An 18,200-nucleotide genomic window follows, 5' to 3' on the forward strand; every position below is an offset into this window, starting at 1 on the left:
ACTACCAACAGAGATGTCAAGTTGAGCACTGAGTTGTTTGATGGTGATCCGTCGATCATCTCGAACGAGTGTGTTCGCACGCTCCGCCATTGCAGGAGTCACAGCTGTGCATGGCCGGCCCGCACGCGGGAGATCAGACAGTCTTGCTTGACCTTGCGGCGATGATGACACACGCTTTGCCCAACGACTCACCGTGCTTTTGTCCACTGCCAGATCACCGTAGACATTCTGCAAGCGCCTATGAATATCTGAGATGCCCTGGTTTTCCGCCAAAAGAAACTCGATCACTGCCTGTTGTTTGCAACGCACATCCGTTACAGACGACATTTTAACAGCTCCGTACAGCGCTGCCACCTGTCGGAAGTCAATGAAACTATACGAGACGAAGCAGGAATGTTTGAAAATAATCCACAAGAAATTTCCGGTTTTTTCAACCAAAATTGGCCGAGAAAAAATAGTGTTGCATTACTTATTGAACTGCCCTCGTATATTGGTTACTGTGCAGCCAGTTACACCTCTGGATCTTAATTTGCTGACAGATATAATTTTTGAAAATTGAGTTTCTTTGATTTAACTGTACTGTAAGTAGTTATTTAAACTACTTGTCTGATAATAACAAAGCTTCGCTGCTAGAAAGTGATTGTTAGCCTTATAATCAGTTACAAAATGTATGTTGATCATGCAAGCAATAATGAGAGGAAAGAATCAATGACAGACACAGAGAAGCACCTTTTGATTAGCATTTTCTAAGAAAGATTATTTATTATGAAGATACTGTATGATAAAGAAATTTACAGTCATAAATTTGTTAGATAAGTACAAATATTTATTGTGAGATTTACGCTAGCCTTATTCACTTTATGCAAATAAATCACTATAATAACAGTATATGTTAGATGTGTAAAGTCATAATTGGAGCGTATACGCTGATGCGCTAGCTTTGATTGTATCATTGGGATCCATTCCAAATTTGCGATTTTACATGTACAAAAAAGGTGTGCAAGAATATCGGTGTTTGTGATCACTGTCGATTCAGATGTATGTGCGTAAATAACTGTTTGTACACCATTAATAACTTGATAAGTAAGATTATCCTGAGGTGTAACGGAGTACATTTAGATGAATAATCAGGACATTTGCACCTGTGAGTAGAGCACAAGAAATGACATTGTCTGTCAAGACAGTCACTTCTGTATATCGACATTAAGTTCATCCAGACAATCGTCGGAGACTTGTTGGGAGGCAACCGCGTGAGACTGAACGTCTTAGACACACCGTCTAGTGAGTGCAAGAAGGTGGAGATTTCCTGATGTTTTCGGGTGGCATTATGTGGCGCTGACCTACTCCGCTGGCGGTCATGGAAGACGCCGTAATAGCTGTACTATAAGTAAATGCCATCCTCCCACCGATAGTGCAACCAATTATCCAGACATGAACCCTATCGGACATGCCTGGGATACATTGTAAAGGATTGTTTTTGGACGACGTGACCCACCAACCACTCTGAGGGATCTACGCCGAATCGCCAATGAGGAGTGGGACAATCTGAACCAAAAATGCCTTGATGAAATTGTGGATAGTACTCCACGACGAATACAGGCATGCACCAACGCAAGAGGTCGTGGTACTTGGTATTAGAGGTACCGGTGTGTACAGCTATCTGGGCCACCACGTCTGAAGGTCTCGCTGTATGGTGGTACAACATGAAATGTGTGGTTTTCATAGTCAGTAAAATGGGCGGAAATGATGTTCATTTTGAACTCTAATCCAATTTTCTATACGGTTTCCGGAACATACAATTCCCATAGAACACTGCTACTCACTTTAAGAGTCTAATCGCTCAATCTAGGTGACCATCACTTGTTCTTCAGTTTACTCCAGAATCTGATCCTTACAGTTACTTGATCTCGTGGCACGTGTCGATGGGCTACACATATGACTTCTGATGTTGTTTGCAGTCACAGATTTTTTCCAGTATGCATAAAGCATTAAAACGCTTTTTAATGGTAGACACGAATATCTGTAACAACTGACAGTTGAAGCGATGTGTTTATCATCTCTATACCGCAATAACCATTTATCAAACTTTCATGACGCTGCTTGAACTACGTCAGCCTCCACGTATGTGTGGAAGCGGAGACCTTGACATTGTCGATATCCCAGATGTAGAACAGCATTTGGGCAAGAGACACACGAGACTTACTTTATTTTCTACAGTGAATTTGGTAAGGGACGCTGACAAAAACTTCCAGTTGCCAAGTAACGCTTACCTGGTGACCGCGAACAGACAGGATTTACGTCGGACACGCTGTGCTACGCCACCCTTCGCTGTTCTTGTATATGTGTGTAAAGGCGGTTGTTCGTGTTCTAACTGAAACTGAAAGCCACATAAACCGAGGTGACAAAAGTTACGGGACAGCGGTATTCACGTATAATGATGGCGGTAGTATCGCGTACACAAGGTATAAAAGGGCAGCGTACTGTCGGAACTGTCATTCGTACTGAGGTGATCCATGTGACAAGATTTTCAACACTATTATAGCCACACGACGTGAATTAACAGACTTTGAAAGCGGAACTGTAGTTGGAGCTAGAGGCATGGGACATTCCACTTCCGAAGTCGTTAGGGAATTCAGAATTCTGAGATCCACAGCTTCAAGAGTGAGCTAAGAATACCAAAAATTCAGGAATTGCCTCTCACCACGGCCAACGCAGTATCCGATGGCCTTCACGTAACGACCGAGAGCAGCGGCGTTTGCATAGAGTTGGTAGTGCTAACGGACAACCAACGCTGCGTGAATTAACTGCAGAAATCAATGTGGGACATAAGCCGAACGTATCCGTTAGTACAGTGCGGCGAAATTTGGCGTTAATAGTCTATGGCAGCAGTCGAACAACTCGATAGCATTTGCTAGCAGCACACTGCCTGCAGCGCCTCTCCTGGGCTCGTGACCATATAGGTGGCCCGCCACGAATTCCTTTCCTGTGCTAACCTCTTCATCTCAGAGTTGCACTTGCAACCTACGTCCTCAATTATTTGCTTGACGTATTCCAATCTCCGTCTTCCTCTACAGTTTTTGCCCTCTACAGCTCCCTCTAGTACCATGGAAGTCATTCCCTCATGTCTTAGCAGATGTCCTATCATCCTGTCCCTTCTTCTTATCAGTGTTTTCCACATATTCGTTTCCTCTCCGATTCTGCGTAGAACTTCCTCATTCCTTACCTTATCAGTCCACCTAATTTTCAACATTCGTCCATAGCACCACACCTCAAATGCTTCGATTCTCTTCTGTTCAGGTTATCCCATAGTCCATGTTTCACTACCATACAATGCTGTACTCCAGACGTACATCCTTAGAAATTTCTTCCTCAAATTAAGGCCGGTATTTGATATTAGTAGACTTCTCTTGGCCAGAAATGCCTTTTTTGCCATAGCGAGTCAGCTTTTGATGTCCTCCTTGCTCCGTCCGTCATTGGTTATTTTACTGCCTAGGTAGCAGAATTCCTTAACTTAATTGACTTCGTGACCATCAATCCTGATGTTGAGTTTCTCGCTGTTCTCATTTCTACTACTTCTCATTACCTTCGTCTTTCTCCGATTTACTCTCAGACCACACTGTGTACTCATTACACTGTTTATTCCGTTCAGCAGATCATATGATTCTTCTACACTTTCACTCAGGATGGCAATGTGCGAATCGTATCACTGATATCCTTTCACCTTGTATTTTAATTCCACTCCTGAACCTTTCTTTTATTTCCATCATTGCATCCTCGATGTACAGATTGAAGAGTAGGGGCGAAAGGCTACAGCATTGTCTTACACCCTTCTTAATACGAGCACTTCGTTCTTGATCGTCCACTCTTATTATTCCCTCTTGGTTGTTGTACATATTTTATATGACCCGTCTCTCCCTATAGCTTACCCCTACTTTTTTCAGAATCTCGAACTGCTTGCAGCATTTTATATTGTCGAACGCTTTTTCCAGGTCGACAAATCCTATGAAAGTGTCCTGATTTTTCTTTAGCCTTGCTTCCATTATTAGCCGTAACGTCAGAATTGCCTCTCTCGTCCCTTTAATTTTCCTAAAGCCAAACTGATCGTCACCTTGCGCATTCTCAATTTTCTTTTCCATTCTTCTGTATATTATTCTTGTAAGCAGCTTCGATGCATGAGCTGTTAAGCTGATTGTGCGATAACTCTCGCACTTGACAGCTCTTGCCGTCTTCGGAATTGTGTGGCTGATGCTTTTCCGAAAGTCAGATGGTATATCGCCAGACTCATATATACTACACACCAACGTGAATAGTCGTTTTGTTGCCACTTCCCCAAATGATTTTAGAAATTCTGATGGGATGTTATCCATCCCTTCTGTCTTATTTGACCGTAAGTCCTCCAAAGCTCTTTTAAATTCCGATTCTAATACTGGATCCCCTATATCTTCTAAATCGACTCCTGTTTCTTCTTCTATCACATCAGACAAATCTTCACCCTCATAGAGGCTTTCAATGTATTCTTTCTATCTATCTGTCCTCTTCTCTGCATTTAACAGTGGAATTCCAGTTGCACTCTTAATGTTACCACCGTTACTTTTAATGACACCAAAGGTTGTTTTGACTTTCCTGTATGCTGAGTCTGTCCTTCCGACAATCATATCTTTTCCGATGTTGAACCCTAGACGACTGCAAAACCGTGGCTTGGCCAGATGAGTCCCAATTTCAGTTGGTAAGGACTAATGGTAGGGTTCTAGTGTGGCGCAGACCCCACGACCTATGTTGCCAACAAGGCACTTTGCAAGCTAGTCGTGGCTCCATAGTGGTGTGAGCTGTGTTTACATGGAATAGACTGGGTCCTCTGATGCAACTAAGCTTATCACTGATCAGAAATGTTTGTCTTCGGCTACTTGGAAGCTATTTGCAGCCGTTAATGCTCTTCATGTTACCAAGAAACAATACAATTTTGGTGGATGACAGTGCACCATGTCATCGCATCGCATTTGTCCGCGATTGATTTGAAGAACATTGGACAATTCGAGCGAAGGTTTTGGCCTCCCAAATCATCCGACATGAATCCTATCGAGCGTTTATGTGATGTAATCGAGAGGTCACTTCGTGCACAACCTCTACACGGACACGGCAACACTTTCGGAACTGTGGGAAGCTATAGGGGCAGTATGGCTGAGTCGGGCTTCCAACGGTTTGTTGAGTCCACGCCACAGTTAGCTGCTGCACTAAACCTGACAAAAGAAGGCACGGACACGCTATTTGGAGGTATTACATAACTTTTTTCACTTCAGTGCATACTGCACATCTTATTTGAAGGGTGTGTGCCTGACGAGCCAACTTAAATTGGTAATTTTGATTCTATGTCACTGTTACTTCTGACTATTGGCTATGACCCATTTTGAGAATAATTTATGGATATTCTGAGCTATTCCTGCGATCCGTCGCGTAATCAGCACCGACGATAAAGTTCGTTTTCTGCTCCTCCCAGGTCTCCAACCTCATGCCTTGTCTCTTGTATCTGTAGGGTTACGTAAAAGATCGCGTTTTTATCCCACGTATGCCAGATACTCTTGAGAGTCAGCGACATCGCATTGTCGTACCTGTGAATTCGATAACGAAAGACCAACTGCTTCGTGTGTGGCAGGACACGAGCCACCGTTTTGATATTTGTCGTCTGTCACATGGTGCTCACATTGAGGGCGTAAGAATTTGATTTTTGCTCTTTCCAGAAGCGTTGGAATTGAGTTTCTATCTTTTGTAGTTTGGAAGCATTAAATGTTTGATATCTGTTCCTTCTTTCTGAATAACTCTGATTTCTGTCTATCTGACTCGGGCCTGCTTTGTAATTTAGCAAAATTACTGGTACCGGCATTGGTACATAGCGTTTATTTTATTACTTAATGTTGAAGGCAGCTGGATGTTGTTCCCCATTTGTTTTAACAATGGATCTTAATAGTGGCTGATTGCTTGTTCTATACTTTTATTCATGTTGTATTTATTATTATGGAACAGTTGTTAATTGCTATATTTTTCTTTCTGTTTTAGTCCTTGCAGTGTTTTATCTAAACTTTGTTGAGACAGATCACCATATTGGGATGAAAGTCCGTGTTTTGATATCTCAAGCTCAAGTGTTCAATTTCTAGTTTTAAGATTGTATTATCCATTTGCTCGCATTCATTTGAGTTTTTCCAACTGACCGTTTTAAACAAATACATATTAACAATCAAAATTGTAAGTAGGCTGTTTAGGTTTTCTTATTGGTAACGCCACATAGCGCTCTATATGAAAATCACTGGCTGTGCTGGCTGTGTGCAGTCTGTGGCTGGTTAGTATTGTTGTAATATTAGCCATTGTAGTGTTGAGCAGTTGGCTGTTAACAGCGCGTAGCATTGCGCAGTTGGAGGCGAGCCGCCAGCAGTGGTGGATGTGGGGAAGTGAGATGGCGGATTTTTGAGAATTGATAATCCGGAGCTGTGTCCATCAGAAACAGTACATTTGTAAGAATGGATGTCATGAACTGCTACATATATTATGACTATTAAGGTAAATACATTGTTTGTTCTCTATTAAAATCTTTCATTTGCTAACTATGCCTATCAGTAGTTAGTGCCTTCCATAGTTTGAATCTTTTATTTAGCTGGCAGTAGTGGCGCTCGCTGTATTGCAGTAGTTCGAGTAACGAAGATTTTTGTGAGGTAAGTGATTTGTGAAACGTATAGGTTAATTTAGTCAGGGCCATTCTCTTGTAGGGATTACTGAAAGTGAGATTGCATTGCGCTAAAAAATATTGTGTGTCAGTTTAGTGTTGATCGGAATAGGTAAAGAGCGAAATGTCTGAGTGCGTTCAGTTCTGCTCAGCTGTTTGAAAAGCAAATAACGTGAGAGGTTTACCGGCACAGCAATTCATTAATTTTTCTAAGGGGACGTTACATATGTCGATCCTTAGCCGAGGATACCTCACTGGAATCTTCTGATTTTTTCTTGTAGTTTCTGTAGTTAGTGTAGCTATTGTTTATTGCTAGCGCGTAATTATAGAGAGAATTTCCTTTGTAGTTGTAGTTTTTCATTGTTGTACAGTAAAACAGTTGTGGCATGCATATAGATTTGCAGCAAGTATTTCGCAGCTGCGCTTGCAATTAATGAGATATTATTTTCAGTGCTATGTTAATGTGTTCTCTTATTTTTGATCTTCAAATTGTGCTTTTCTGTGTTATCGTGTGAAATATTGTGACAATAATGGCGTGTGAAAAACGTAATACTAGGCTCCAAAGTAAACTGAAAAATGATAGTGAAGACGAAAGCAGTGTGTTAGCGCCACCGAGTAATGAATTAACTAATGTTCAAAGTAGTAATTTGGTACTTGTGCATAGGGAAATGGAGCGGGCTGCAAATAATGGTGTAGACAGTAAAACAATTAGTGAACAGGGAAGCATTATCGATCGATCGGTCGGCAACAGCTTGCCTCAGGATTCCGAAATGACAGGATACAATCTTGCAAATACTGTAGATTCAGGTTTTGCGTCCTCATCGTTTTCTCAAATAATTCAAGACACATTTTCTGCTTTTCAAAATGCGAATATTGGCGGTTCAAATGCACTGCCGAATAGCACTGAGAAACATGTTTCAGACACCAGTGCATTGTTATTACAGTTAATGCAACAAATGGGACAAAGGCTACAAAAGTTAGACACAACGCTTGAACAAAATCAGAAATAAATGGGACAAAATCTTCAAAAGTTAGACACAATGGAATAAAATCTTCAAAAGTTAGACACGATGGAACAAAATCAGAGACAAACACAGCAAAAGCTTCAAAAGTTAGACACGATGGAACAAAATCAGAGATAAACACAGCAAAAGCTTCAAAAGTTAGACACAATGGAAGAAAATCTTCGAAAGTTAGATACCACACTTGAACAAACAATTGAAGGTTTAATTGCTGAGTTACTTAAAATCGAATCGAAATGTCAAAAAGTCTCTAATGACGTAAAAACACAAATCTGTGAGCATTTCCAACCTGTGTTTTCGCGTCATGAAAATGTATTACACAATCACGAAGCAGCCATAAAAGAACTGCAAACTATTGTTCATGAAAATCACGACACCTTTCAAGCTAAAATTGACTCAGTAGCATCTACCGATTCGGTTACACAACTTGCAAAAACTCAGGAAAACTTAAAGGACACAGTAGATACGATTTCAACACAAATGGACACTCTGAAACTTGGTTCAGAAAAGCACACAGAGGAAATAATTTCACTGTCGGATGAAGTAGCCGAACTTTCAGATCAGTTCACTAACTTATCTAGAAAGGTAGATGATCTGAATGACACTGAAGAGTATGAACAAATTAGAAAATTCAAACAAAATCAAAATCAAATCAACACACAGTACAAAAGAGAAATCCGGGAAGTACAAGATCAGTTGGCACAAGTAATAAAAAAATTACATATTTCAGAGGACACTCGCTCTCCAACACGGGAAGAGGGACTTAGAAATACGTAAAAGCTACAAAATAATAACACAGGGCATTTCGGAAATTATCAAAGTAATTGACAAGGTGCACCGAATTTTGAGATGGAACCGCCGACACAACGTAACAATGACCGATATGCTACTCGCCGACACGATCATTTTGACTATAAGCTGTTCATTACTACACGTAAATTCAAAACATTTAAGAATTCTGGCAACGACATTCCTCCACAAGCGTGGCTCCATCAATTCTCTCATTGTTTTCCTCCCAACTGGTCATTAGAGAACAGATTAGAATTTATGTGTGGCTACTTAAAGAATGAACCAACTGAAAGAATGCGATCGGTCATTCACTATTGTCACAGTGAAGGAGAATTTTACCATGCCTTCCTCTCAGCATATTGGTCTCAAGCTGCACAAGACTGAGTAAAACATAGCATCGTAATGATGAAACATTTCGAACAATCTGAATTTTCCAGTCTTGTGAAATATTTTGAAGGCATGTTGCACAAGAATCAGTACCCGTCAAACCCATACAGCCCCTCAGAACTCATCCGCATTTGCTTAATCAAATTACCTGAACATTTACGACATGTTATTTTGGCAGGACGTTGCAAAGACGACATTGAAGCTTTTCAGGGACTCTTACAAGAATTAGAAATTGACACTGACAATTGCGGAACGCGAAAACAGGAACACAACAATTACAGGTCACATCCATCACAATTCTGTGATGACAGAAATAATACATCGACACGACAAGACAACCGTTGGCAAAGTAGTAATAATTACAGGGAAAGATAACCTCTCCGCGGTAATGAATATGACAGAGATAACCATAGAAGCAGACAATATGGATACCAAAACAATTATTATCAAGGGAGACAGAATAGCTTCAGACGCAACGGTCCACCACGAAGTTACGATTCCAGGAGAAATTCTCCACCACATGACAGACAGAAAAGAAACTATGTAAACTACCGACAAAACGACAGACCTGTATTTCATCAGAACTGGCGGGATTCAAACAGAGCAAGGCATACTCGACAAGGCAATTTGTAGAAGTTAGGTCTCCTAATCCTAATAACGACGCGCGCCAACAAAGAGACAGACAATGACTCGCACCGCAGGCAGCCGCATGCGCCGGCTGGCCCAGTGAAAAATAACACAGACGCTAACTTTGGGAAAAATTTTAGCATTCTTTACTGACATATACCGCATAATTGCGTTCAAGTTGATTTACTGCGTACTGAGGAAAGGTAATGGTTTAACCACATTTCACATGTAAAACCGTTTATTGAAAGATAATTTGCTTTTTAACTTAGTCTTTGCCATAAAACTTTTCACTTCACGCGACTAGTACAATTTGTCACACTGAGAAGCTGTTAACATGTAACAATGTTTTGAAGTTAACTATCCAGCCTAGAACCTAAGGAACATTTTTAAACAGAAGTTACGAATGCATTGTTATAGTGAACAGACGACACAGTGTTGTTATTTGTACATTCTTGCTTGTTAGTGGCACGATTAAGTAACGACTATCAGGCTTACATACTTAGAACATATACTGGCACTGCTAATGAGATTTTAATGCAACATTTTGGTTTAGTTGAAAATTCATTCTGGATTTAAAGTACTTTCTGTGAGATACCAGATGACACAGTGGTTAGTTTATGTGAAAGCTACACGATTTTATCACGACGCTACTAATGAATGACCATTTACAATGTTGCTTTTATGGTGTTTCTGTTTTATATCTGCACAGTTTTTCTGAATTCTTCTGGAAAGTAAAACATGTTTTAGTAGTAACTTTTGTGGTATAGCTACAATGAGACAGCCTTTTTCGTAGCACAACAATACGTTACATTATAGTACTTTCTTGATCACGGTAAGGTACGTAATAACTACGATGTCTATACGCAAAGCATTTCACTTTCGTTTATGATGAGGTAAGTACATTGATTTCAGCAGAAGTTTGCTTACAGAGGACGATAACTACGACACTTCCACAGAATTATCTTACGGCAAGACGCACATTTAGCGCTAAAAGACATGTATTTGAGCGATTAATTTTTTTCTTAAAACATTTATTTTTTTAAAGATTTTGGAATTACAAAGAATGTTTTCCGTGATACATTTTATTCCATTTCTGTAATCTGTAACACCTGAGGGTATAATTACATTAATCCTCAGGGGGTACACGCCCACTTTGTGTACAATGTGTCTGGCAAGCACAAGGAGCCCTAGCTAATATGGATTTGCTTGTACAACTTTACACATCGGTACCATATTTCTCTAACACATAAATTACACAGCTATCTGATCATTTAACTGAGAGAGACAAACGTTTATTTTATTACGTCAGTGACAGATATTTACGCAATTACACAGTTGGATAACTTCACACTTATGAAATTGTATTTTGTCTGTACTTGTGAATTGTTCATATTTTTTCGGAACCATTGTGATAATATGAGAGCTTTGAATGTCGTCTTTGGTATGGGATTATGATTTTTAAAGTACATTTGAGGTAGATGACACTATTTAAATGAGCAGAGAATTATTTTAGGTTTTGAAATTATTGCAGAAAGCTATGACGTTTTTGAGAGTTATTATTACAACGACGATGTATATTATGCTGTTGAGGTATGTTTATGATCAATAAGCTGATGCTACATGAGGAATTTGATTATGCTACGTATTTATTATGATGAAATTTTGAAGAAGCGTCGACGAATATGTAAATGTGTAATAAGGTAAGGAATAATGAGTAGTGGTTATGGACTCCGGTTTGTGGAAAAGGTTGCTGGAAACCAAGAATCGTACTTTAAGAGTTATGAAATGTATGTACATGCATGGATGTATCACAATGCCGGCGAAAATTTTTTAGACACTGTTATATTTATAGGATTTTGTTTCTACACATTTGTAACGTAAATTCTCGACCTGTGGAATTTTTTATATGAGACTGTCATTGTAGTGCAAACTGCTGTCGTAAATATTTCGGTAAGAAAGTGAAGTGACCAACTTCATGCAATGTGTCGTGGGCACCTAGCTGCGTGACAGTTGCCTGGAAAAAAGCCATTAATCTGTGCCTTTCAGAGGCACAGGTGGAGAAAAAAGGAGGCCATTATCCTCGCTATTGACATTTATTTGTAGTAAGCATCGCAAATATGCCACGCTCAAACTTGAAAACATATGATTATACTGTGGAGCTCTCAATTTATGATATTTGCTAACATGCCTAATGAAATGATGAGAAACATTTTACATCTATTGTCTTTCTTGCTCATTTTGTTTAATATCTAGTTTCTAGCTGCACTGTAGCATTGGTTAAATTAAAATTTAATAGATGTACTAATATAGATATTTTATGCCTAAAGATCCAGTAAATAATAATTTTATGATCGACTTCCAAAAAAACGAGGGAGCACAAAAAGATATTTCCACTTCACAGGAATTGCATACATAATTTTTGTCAGTGACTTGGTAAATTGTCTGCTAGAGTAAGTTATAGTGATGCATCACTCTATTGTTAAGATGTGACATATGTATTAGACATGGCCATCTTTAATGTAAATTTTTTTCTCATTGATCTTTGGCATGATTAGATATAAGTTATTGCATTTATTGCTGTTGCTTGCCAGGCATAGTGCTATTAAATTTCACTTTGTATTACTCTGTTAAGCTAGTTTTACTATTGATTTATTTTTCTTGTTGCTGCTGCATTGCCTCGTCCCTTAGTTCAGCATCTGAGCTCAGTAGATTTAAGTTAGCTTAAGATGGGGTAGGCTATATAAGAGAACGAGTTGTGATGAATTAGAAGAAATGCATTGAGAAGCTATAAGAAAATGGTTTGTCCAAAAATGTATTTTGAAAGGGGATATGAACAAAAAGTAGGGTTTAGAGACAACAGGTTTAGGTAGGATTTTCTTGGAAATAAATGATGTGGTATGTTAATGGAAATTAAATAATGAGGTAAGACTTATGTGAACATATAAATACAGAAAGCATGCTTGTATAGCATTTTTTTGGTGGAAACAAATGTTGAAATAAGACGAAAGATATATGGAATGAGGTTTTGGGTTGGACTGCAGTACCAAATGTTACACTGAAAACAAACCCTGTCCTTTCCTCCTGTGTTATTCTGCTATGTGTTTGTGTACTCTTGTATATTTGTGTTTTTCCTGTCTTTATGTGTTTAGCTGATATGAGTTATGTTGTGGAATGTTTCTAATAATGTGTTATTTTCATTGTAAAGATGCTTAGACATTATTTATTCTGTTTTGTTTTAATGCTCATGTGTGAAGCTGATGTTGCAAAAGTTATTCTGATCTTTTATGTATTTACTTATATCATAATTCCAGTAACACTGATGTGTATGTTTATTTCTATTTTTTGTAAAGCCTGTATTACTGCAAATGTTATTTGTATTATTATGTTTTTAATGATGTACTTTGTACCTTTGTTATTGAATTCTTATGTTATAAAATTGTAACTGACACCAGTTCATCAAATTAAGTAACTTGTAAGTTACATTTCACTGCACACGTTTCTGTTGGTCATTGTATATGGGCAATATGTGAGACGTAGGGACTGATAGTGTTTGGAGTTGTGTTAATAATTCAGCAAGGGACTGATTAACAGCATTGCTGGTTCTAAGGACAATTCCAAAAACTTTCTGCATGCCCAAGTGGTGGATTATGGACTTGCTATATTCTCCGCAAGACTCTTCGATGGTGATTGTGCACCTGCACAGTCGCAACAGGTGGCTGCTGGCCGTCTCTACAAGGACTACAGTGGGTCTGAATTTGTGATGGTCCACCACTACCATTATTTCTACAAGGACTGCAGTGGGTCTGCACCTCTGGTGGGCCACCAATACCACACTCTCTACCAGGGCTATAGTGGGTCTGCTCTGCGATGACGTACCTACCAATATTCTTCAAAACTTCGAATGACTGTGCTGTGGGTTTGCTCTGTTGTGGCCCATTACCTGTCTGCATGTCAAGAGTCAGCACTGTCTTTCCGTTGGAAGGACAACACTACTTCTTCAAGACTGCATGGAAATCCACTACTTCCGTGTGCATTTTCTTTTACTGCTCAGACTTTGAGGAAAACACTGCAATTATACTGTGATGAATGATCAGGACTGTCTTTATGGACTGTAAGAAAATTTTAGCTTTCGACTAACATTATATCAATAAGTGTGTACATTTGATTTCTTTGTTATTGTAATTATGATTATGAAAAAATTTTTCAAATCTGTATTGGCCACTGCCTAAAACAATTTGTAAAATTTTTTGTGGGTAGCATGGGGGCTATGTAAGTAGGCTGTTAAGGTTTTCTGATTGGTAACGCCACGTAGCACTCTGTATGAAAATCACTGGCTGTGCTGTGTGCAGTCTGTGGCTGGTTAGCATTGTTGTAATATTCGCCATTGTAGTGTTGGCCAATTGGCTGTTAACAGCGCGTAGCGTTGCGCAGTTGGAGGCGAGCCGCCAGCAGTGGTGGATGTGGGGAAGTGAGATGGCGGATTTTTGAGAATGGATAATCTGGAGCTGTGTCCATTAGAAACAGTATATTTGTTAGAATGGATGTCATGAACTGCTATATATATTAGGCCTATTAAGGTAAATACATTGTTTGTTCTCTATTAAAATCTTTCATTTGCTAACTATGCCTATCAGTAGTTAGTGCCTTCCGTAATTTGAATCTTTTATTTAGCTGGCAGTAGTGGCGCTCGCTGTATTGCAGTAGTTCGAGTAACGAAGATTTTTGTGAGGTAAGTGATTTGTGAAACGTATAGGTTAATTTAGTCAGGGCCATTCTCTTGTAGGGATTACTGGAAGTCAGATTGCGTTGCGCTAAAAAATATTGTGTGTCAGTTTAAGCACAGTCATGTATACCAGAATGAGATTTTTACTCCGCAGCGGAGTATGCGCTGATATGAAACTTCCTGGCAGATTAAAACTGTGTGCCCGACCGAGATTCGAACTCGGGACCTTTGCCTTTCGCGGGAAAGTGCTCTACCAACTGAGTTACCGAAGCACGACTCACGCCCAGTACTCACAGCATTACTTCTGCCAGTACCTCGTCTCCTACCTTCCAAACTTTACAGAAGCTCTCCTGCGAACCTTGCAGAACTAGCACTCCTGAAAGAAAGGATATTGCGGAGACATGGCTTAGCCACAGCCTGGGGGATGTTTCCAGAATGAGATTTTCACTCTGCAGCGAAGTGTGCGCTGATATGAAACTTCCTGGCAGATTAAAACTGTGTGCCCGACCGAGATTCGAACTCGGGACCTTTGCCTTTTGCGGGCAAGTGCTCTACCAACTGAGCTACCGAAGCACGACTCACGCCCGGTACTCACAGCTTTACAGTCATGCATCATTTTTCAAAGGGGACGCTTCAAAATATCCACAGGTGTACTGCCGGTGTGCAGTGTCCAACGGGCACAATATTTCGGCGATCATACATGTCGCCATCATCAGGTGAACTGACGGACTGAGCTCCTGTGAACGTGCCGGGACGGAGATCCGTACGCTATGGCTGCCCAGAGGGAACTGGCTTCGGTCGCGGCGGCGGCCGATTTAAATACCTTCCGCCCTCGGCGCGCACCTTCCGCCGTCCGCGCCCCGCGCCGCGGTCGCGCGGTGGAACAGATTGCGACGGCGTCTTAGATGACGTCGGTGTGATTGCTCTGTCCGCCGTGGTCGTCACAACTATACATTTGCTAGATTTACTCTACCCTTTTAAAAATAAAATTTTCTTTCATGTTTCAGATTTTATCTTTCTGGCATCTTACCATTCCCACCTCCTCACTTGGTACATTACTTCATGAATCTTAAAGTGCATAACGGCCAGTCTTGCAATTCGACACGTGCTCTTGCCCACATGAGCTTTCTATCTTCCCAAATCCTTGGTTCCTACTCTCTTATGCTCTTTCTCAGTGAGTTTTCCACTGCTTTTTATAATTTTAATTGATTTATTAGTTCATGAGGCTTGAACTTTCGTTAACATTTGGTCACGCATGGTGTGCTGTTAGTATGTGGCAATAAGTACGCTTATATTGTGAGTGGAAACCCCATAGTTTGTGATATTTTCATCTCAATACAGATTCTGTCGATACTGTTGTGACTTATTATACACATCCTCTACAAAACCTTCCATGTTTTTCCCAACTCACAATCTAGTCTTTTTGGAACAGATTGAGCTATGTATATTGCACACAGAAGTACACAAATGATTTCTTTCAGAGTATGAGTTGTGTTTGTCGCAGTAGGAGTCTAAGAGTTGCGGAACAAGTGCACAGTGCGATTTCTGTGCCCAAATTATTGTCTGTGTTAGATAATTTCAGCGCTACAGTCACAAAGAGTGATTGTTGATATACGTTAGCTATGGGTATCGTCCACCGATCGAGGTGATATCAATTTTCCATACTACGGATTGCTAGTTATCAGTAACAGATTAAGCATGCTTGTTTTAATGATGGCAGGTTGCTTGTGTGTATACAGCTACTACACAGTACTAAATTTTATCGCCCTGAACATATTACACCTATTATTAATTTAAAATTCTAAGATTATTATTATGAAAAAGTACTTACCTGAAAGAAAGGTTAACGCTTATTAATTATGAGTAACACTAACATTTCAGCCTTGAGATGAAAATTAAGTGCAACAATAAACGCAAAAGTTTGAATAACGATGTCGACAATGGAAATCTTCGATGAGAAGTTCTATTTCCAACTAGCTACTATTAGCTAATCACCACACTTGTATTGACCTTGTGTAGCTTCTTGTGCCGTTACTAGTACAAACAATGATGAAATTTCAAATAGTCTGCCACACACAATATCATAGTTTGATATATTGGTAGTACTAGTACTACAAATGTATTCCTACTAACTACAGCTGTGGAAGCATGACCAACTACTTTACGTAAATAAATAATGTTTTAAAAGTAAGTTAGTAACTGCCCTCAATGAATATAGATGACCTTCATGTGGCATGGAAAGTTATTTTGGAGGTAATTGCATCACTGTTACCTAGCCAGAGGTTGTAAAATTGACACACATTCATAAATGTCGATATTAATGTGACGACTCTTACGCTTGCCATTTGATTTAACAAAACGTGTTTACGTATAAAAGTGTCTCCATTCGTATGTGACTGCATACTGGCGCCATATCAGTCATTCTGTTTGTGTGCCCAGCCCAGCTTGTCAGTGTCCTTTGCAACAGTTCGTACGTTATTTTAAAATTGAAACAACATGGGCCTTTGCTTAACTCTCTGGCGTGTTTTTGGCTTTCCGCTCTTGTTTAATGCAGTGATAACTTCTGGTATAATACACGTTTTCCAACTTGATCTGTTCCGATTTACTTGTCATCTTGTGTACGAATATAGAGAATCGTTTCTCTACTGGACACCATCATAACCTAATGGAATTATCGCTGTTTTCACATTCTTTGCTAGCCCTGACACTTTTAAGGCGAATGCACAAAAGTTTCAACTGAAAGATGCGTATGCGATTTCATTTCTCATCACAGTCCTGCCCGAGGTAGGACTCCGTCATCTGTGATAGAAACACTGATAGGACTTTAAAACCTAATAACCCTTCTTCCCATATACGATTTTATAACTAATCAGACATTTTCTTGAGGCATTTTGTGAATTTATTACCTTCTACTTTCTGTTTTAGCGTTCTAGAAAAACTAGAATCCTACCTAGATGGCTACAGTTCCAAAAACGTTATACAAGGTATTTAAGAAGTCCTCATTTATATAAGTAAGTAGGTTCACGAATCCATATTCTTTTCGTGCATGACCTATTTAGTTTTATTAACCAGAATCTTTATGTTACCCAGTAGCGTTGGTACTTTTACTCACTAGTGTTTTAAGGTTTGTTTTCCTGAATTTGTTACAGTCGTATTATATAAATCAGTATCTTGAAACAGACTCTTGTTTATTCATAGTATTGAAATGAGACTCACGTCAAGGTTGATGTCATTTGTAAATAAAGATGGGCGAATTTGTCATTGTCTAGGTAAACACGTATTCTGTTCTGTCCTCTCAAGCAAATACAAGCAAATACTTTTATGCAGTTGTCTTACTTAATTACTTTACGCTTATCAATCAAGCTATGTATAATGACAATAATAATGGAAAGCCCCAATGGACGACGTTAAAGCAGTAGGTGCTGGACAGTAGCTTCTGGCAGAAACTGATTGCACATTAAAGGACAATTTAAACAGCAGTTTACTGTGACGTATAATGTCATTTGCAAAGGTGTCCTGATAACGACAATAACTGAATTTTAAGTCATCTGGATTTGACGGACTACTATAGCTGATCAAAACGCGGAAAGAATTTGATTAGGAATTACATTAGCGTCGGTAGAAACGTAGATACCGCACTATTTTGTTTCCGCCCTTGTCACCGGTCACTACGCGCCAACAGTATTTTCATCGCGTATTTCATTAGTCATCGGAAATACAGAATGGTGAAATTGTAACTGAATCGAGACGTTCTCTATCCGTATCGCATGTCAGCACGATATCGTACTTTATTGACGCGCTGTGAAAATCATGACAAACTGGGGGCCGCCGCTGCATAACGCTGTTCATTGTGTTAGGAATCTGTGAACAAATGCATAACACGGGCGCATGCGCATTTAGCCAGCACCGCTTCCGTCCGCCAGCCATGATGCCCCCATTT

General features: G+C 39.6%; 1 non-coding gene across 1 annotated transcript; it reads right to left on the reverse strand.

Annotated features, from left to right (window-relative positions):
• Positions 1 to 14,759: 14,759 nt before the first annotated feature.
• Trnal-caa lies at positions 14,760 to 14,834 on the reverse strand. The gene has a single exon. It is a non-coding gene; the product is annotated as a tRNA-Leu (tRNA).
• Between the last annotated feature and the right edge of the window lie 3,366 nt (positions 14,835 to 18,200).

This window comes from Schistocerca piceifrons, chromosome 4 (genome assembly GCF_021461385.2).
Source record: "Schistocerca piceifrons isolate TAMUIC-IGC-003096 chromosome 4, iqSchPice1.1, whole genome shotgun sequence".
NCBI lineage: Eukaryota > Metazoa > Arthropoda > Insecta > Orthoptera > Acrididae > Schistocerca > Schistocerca piceifrons.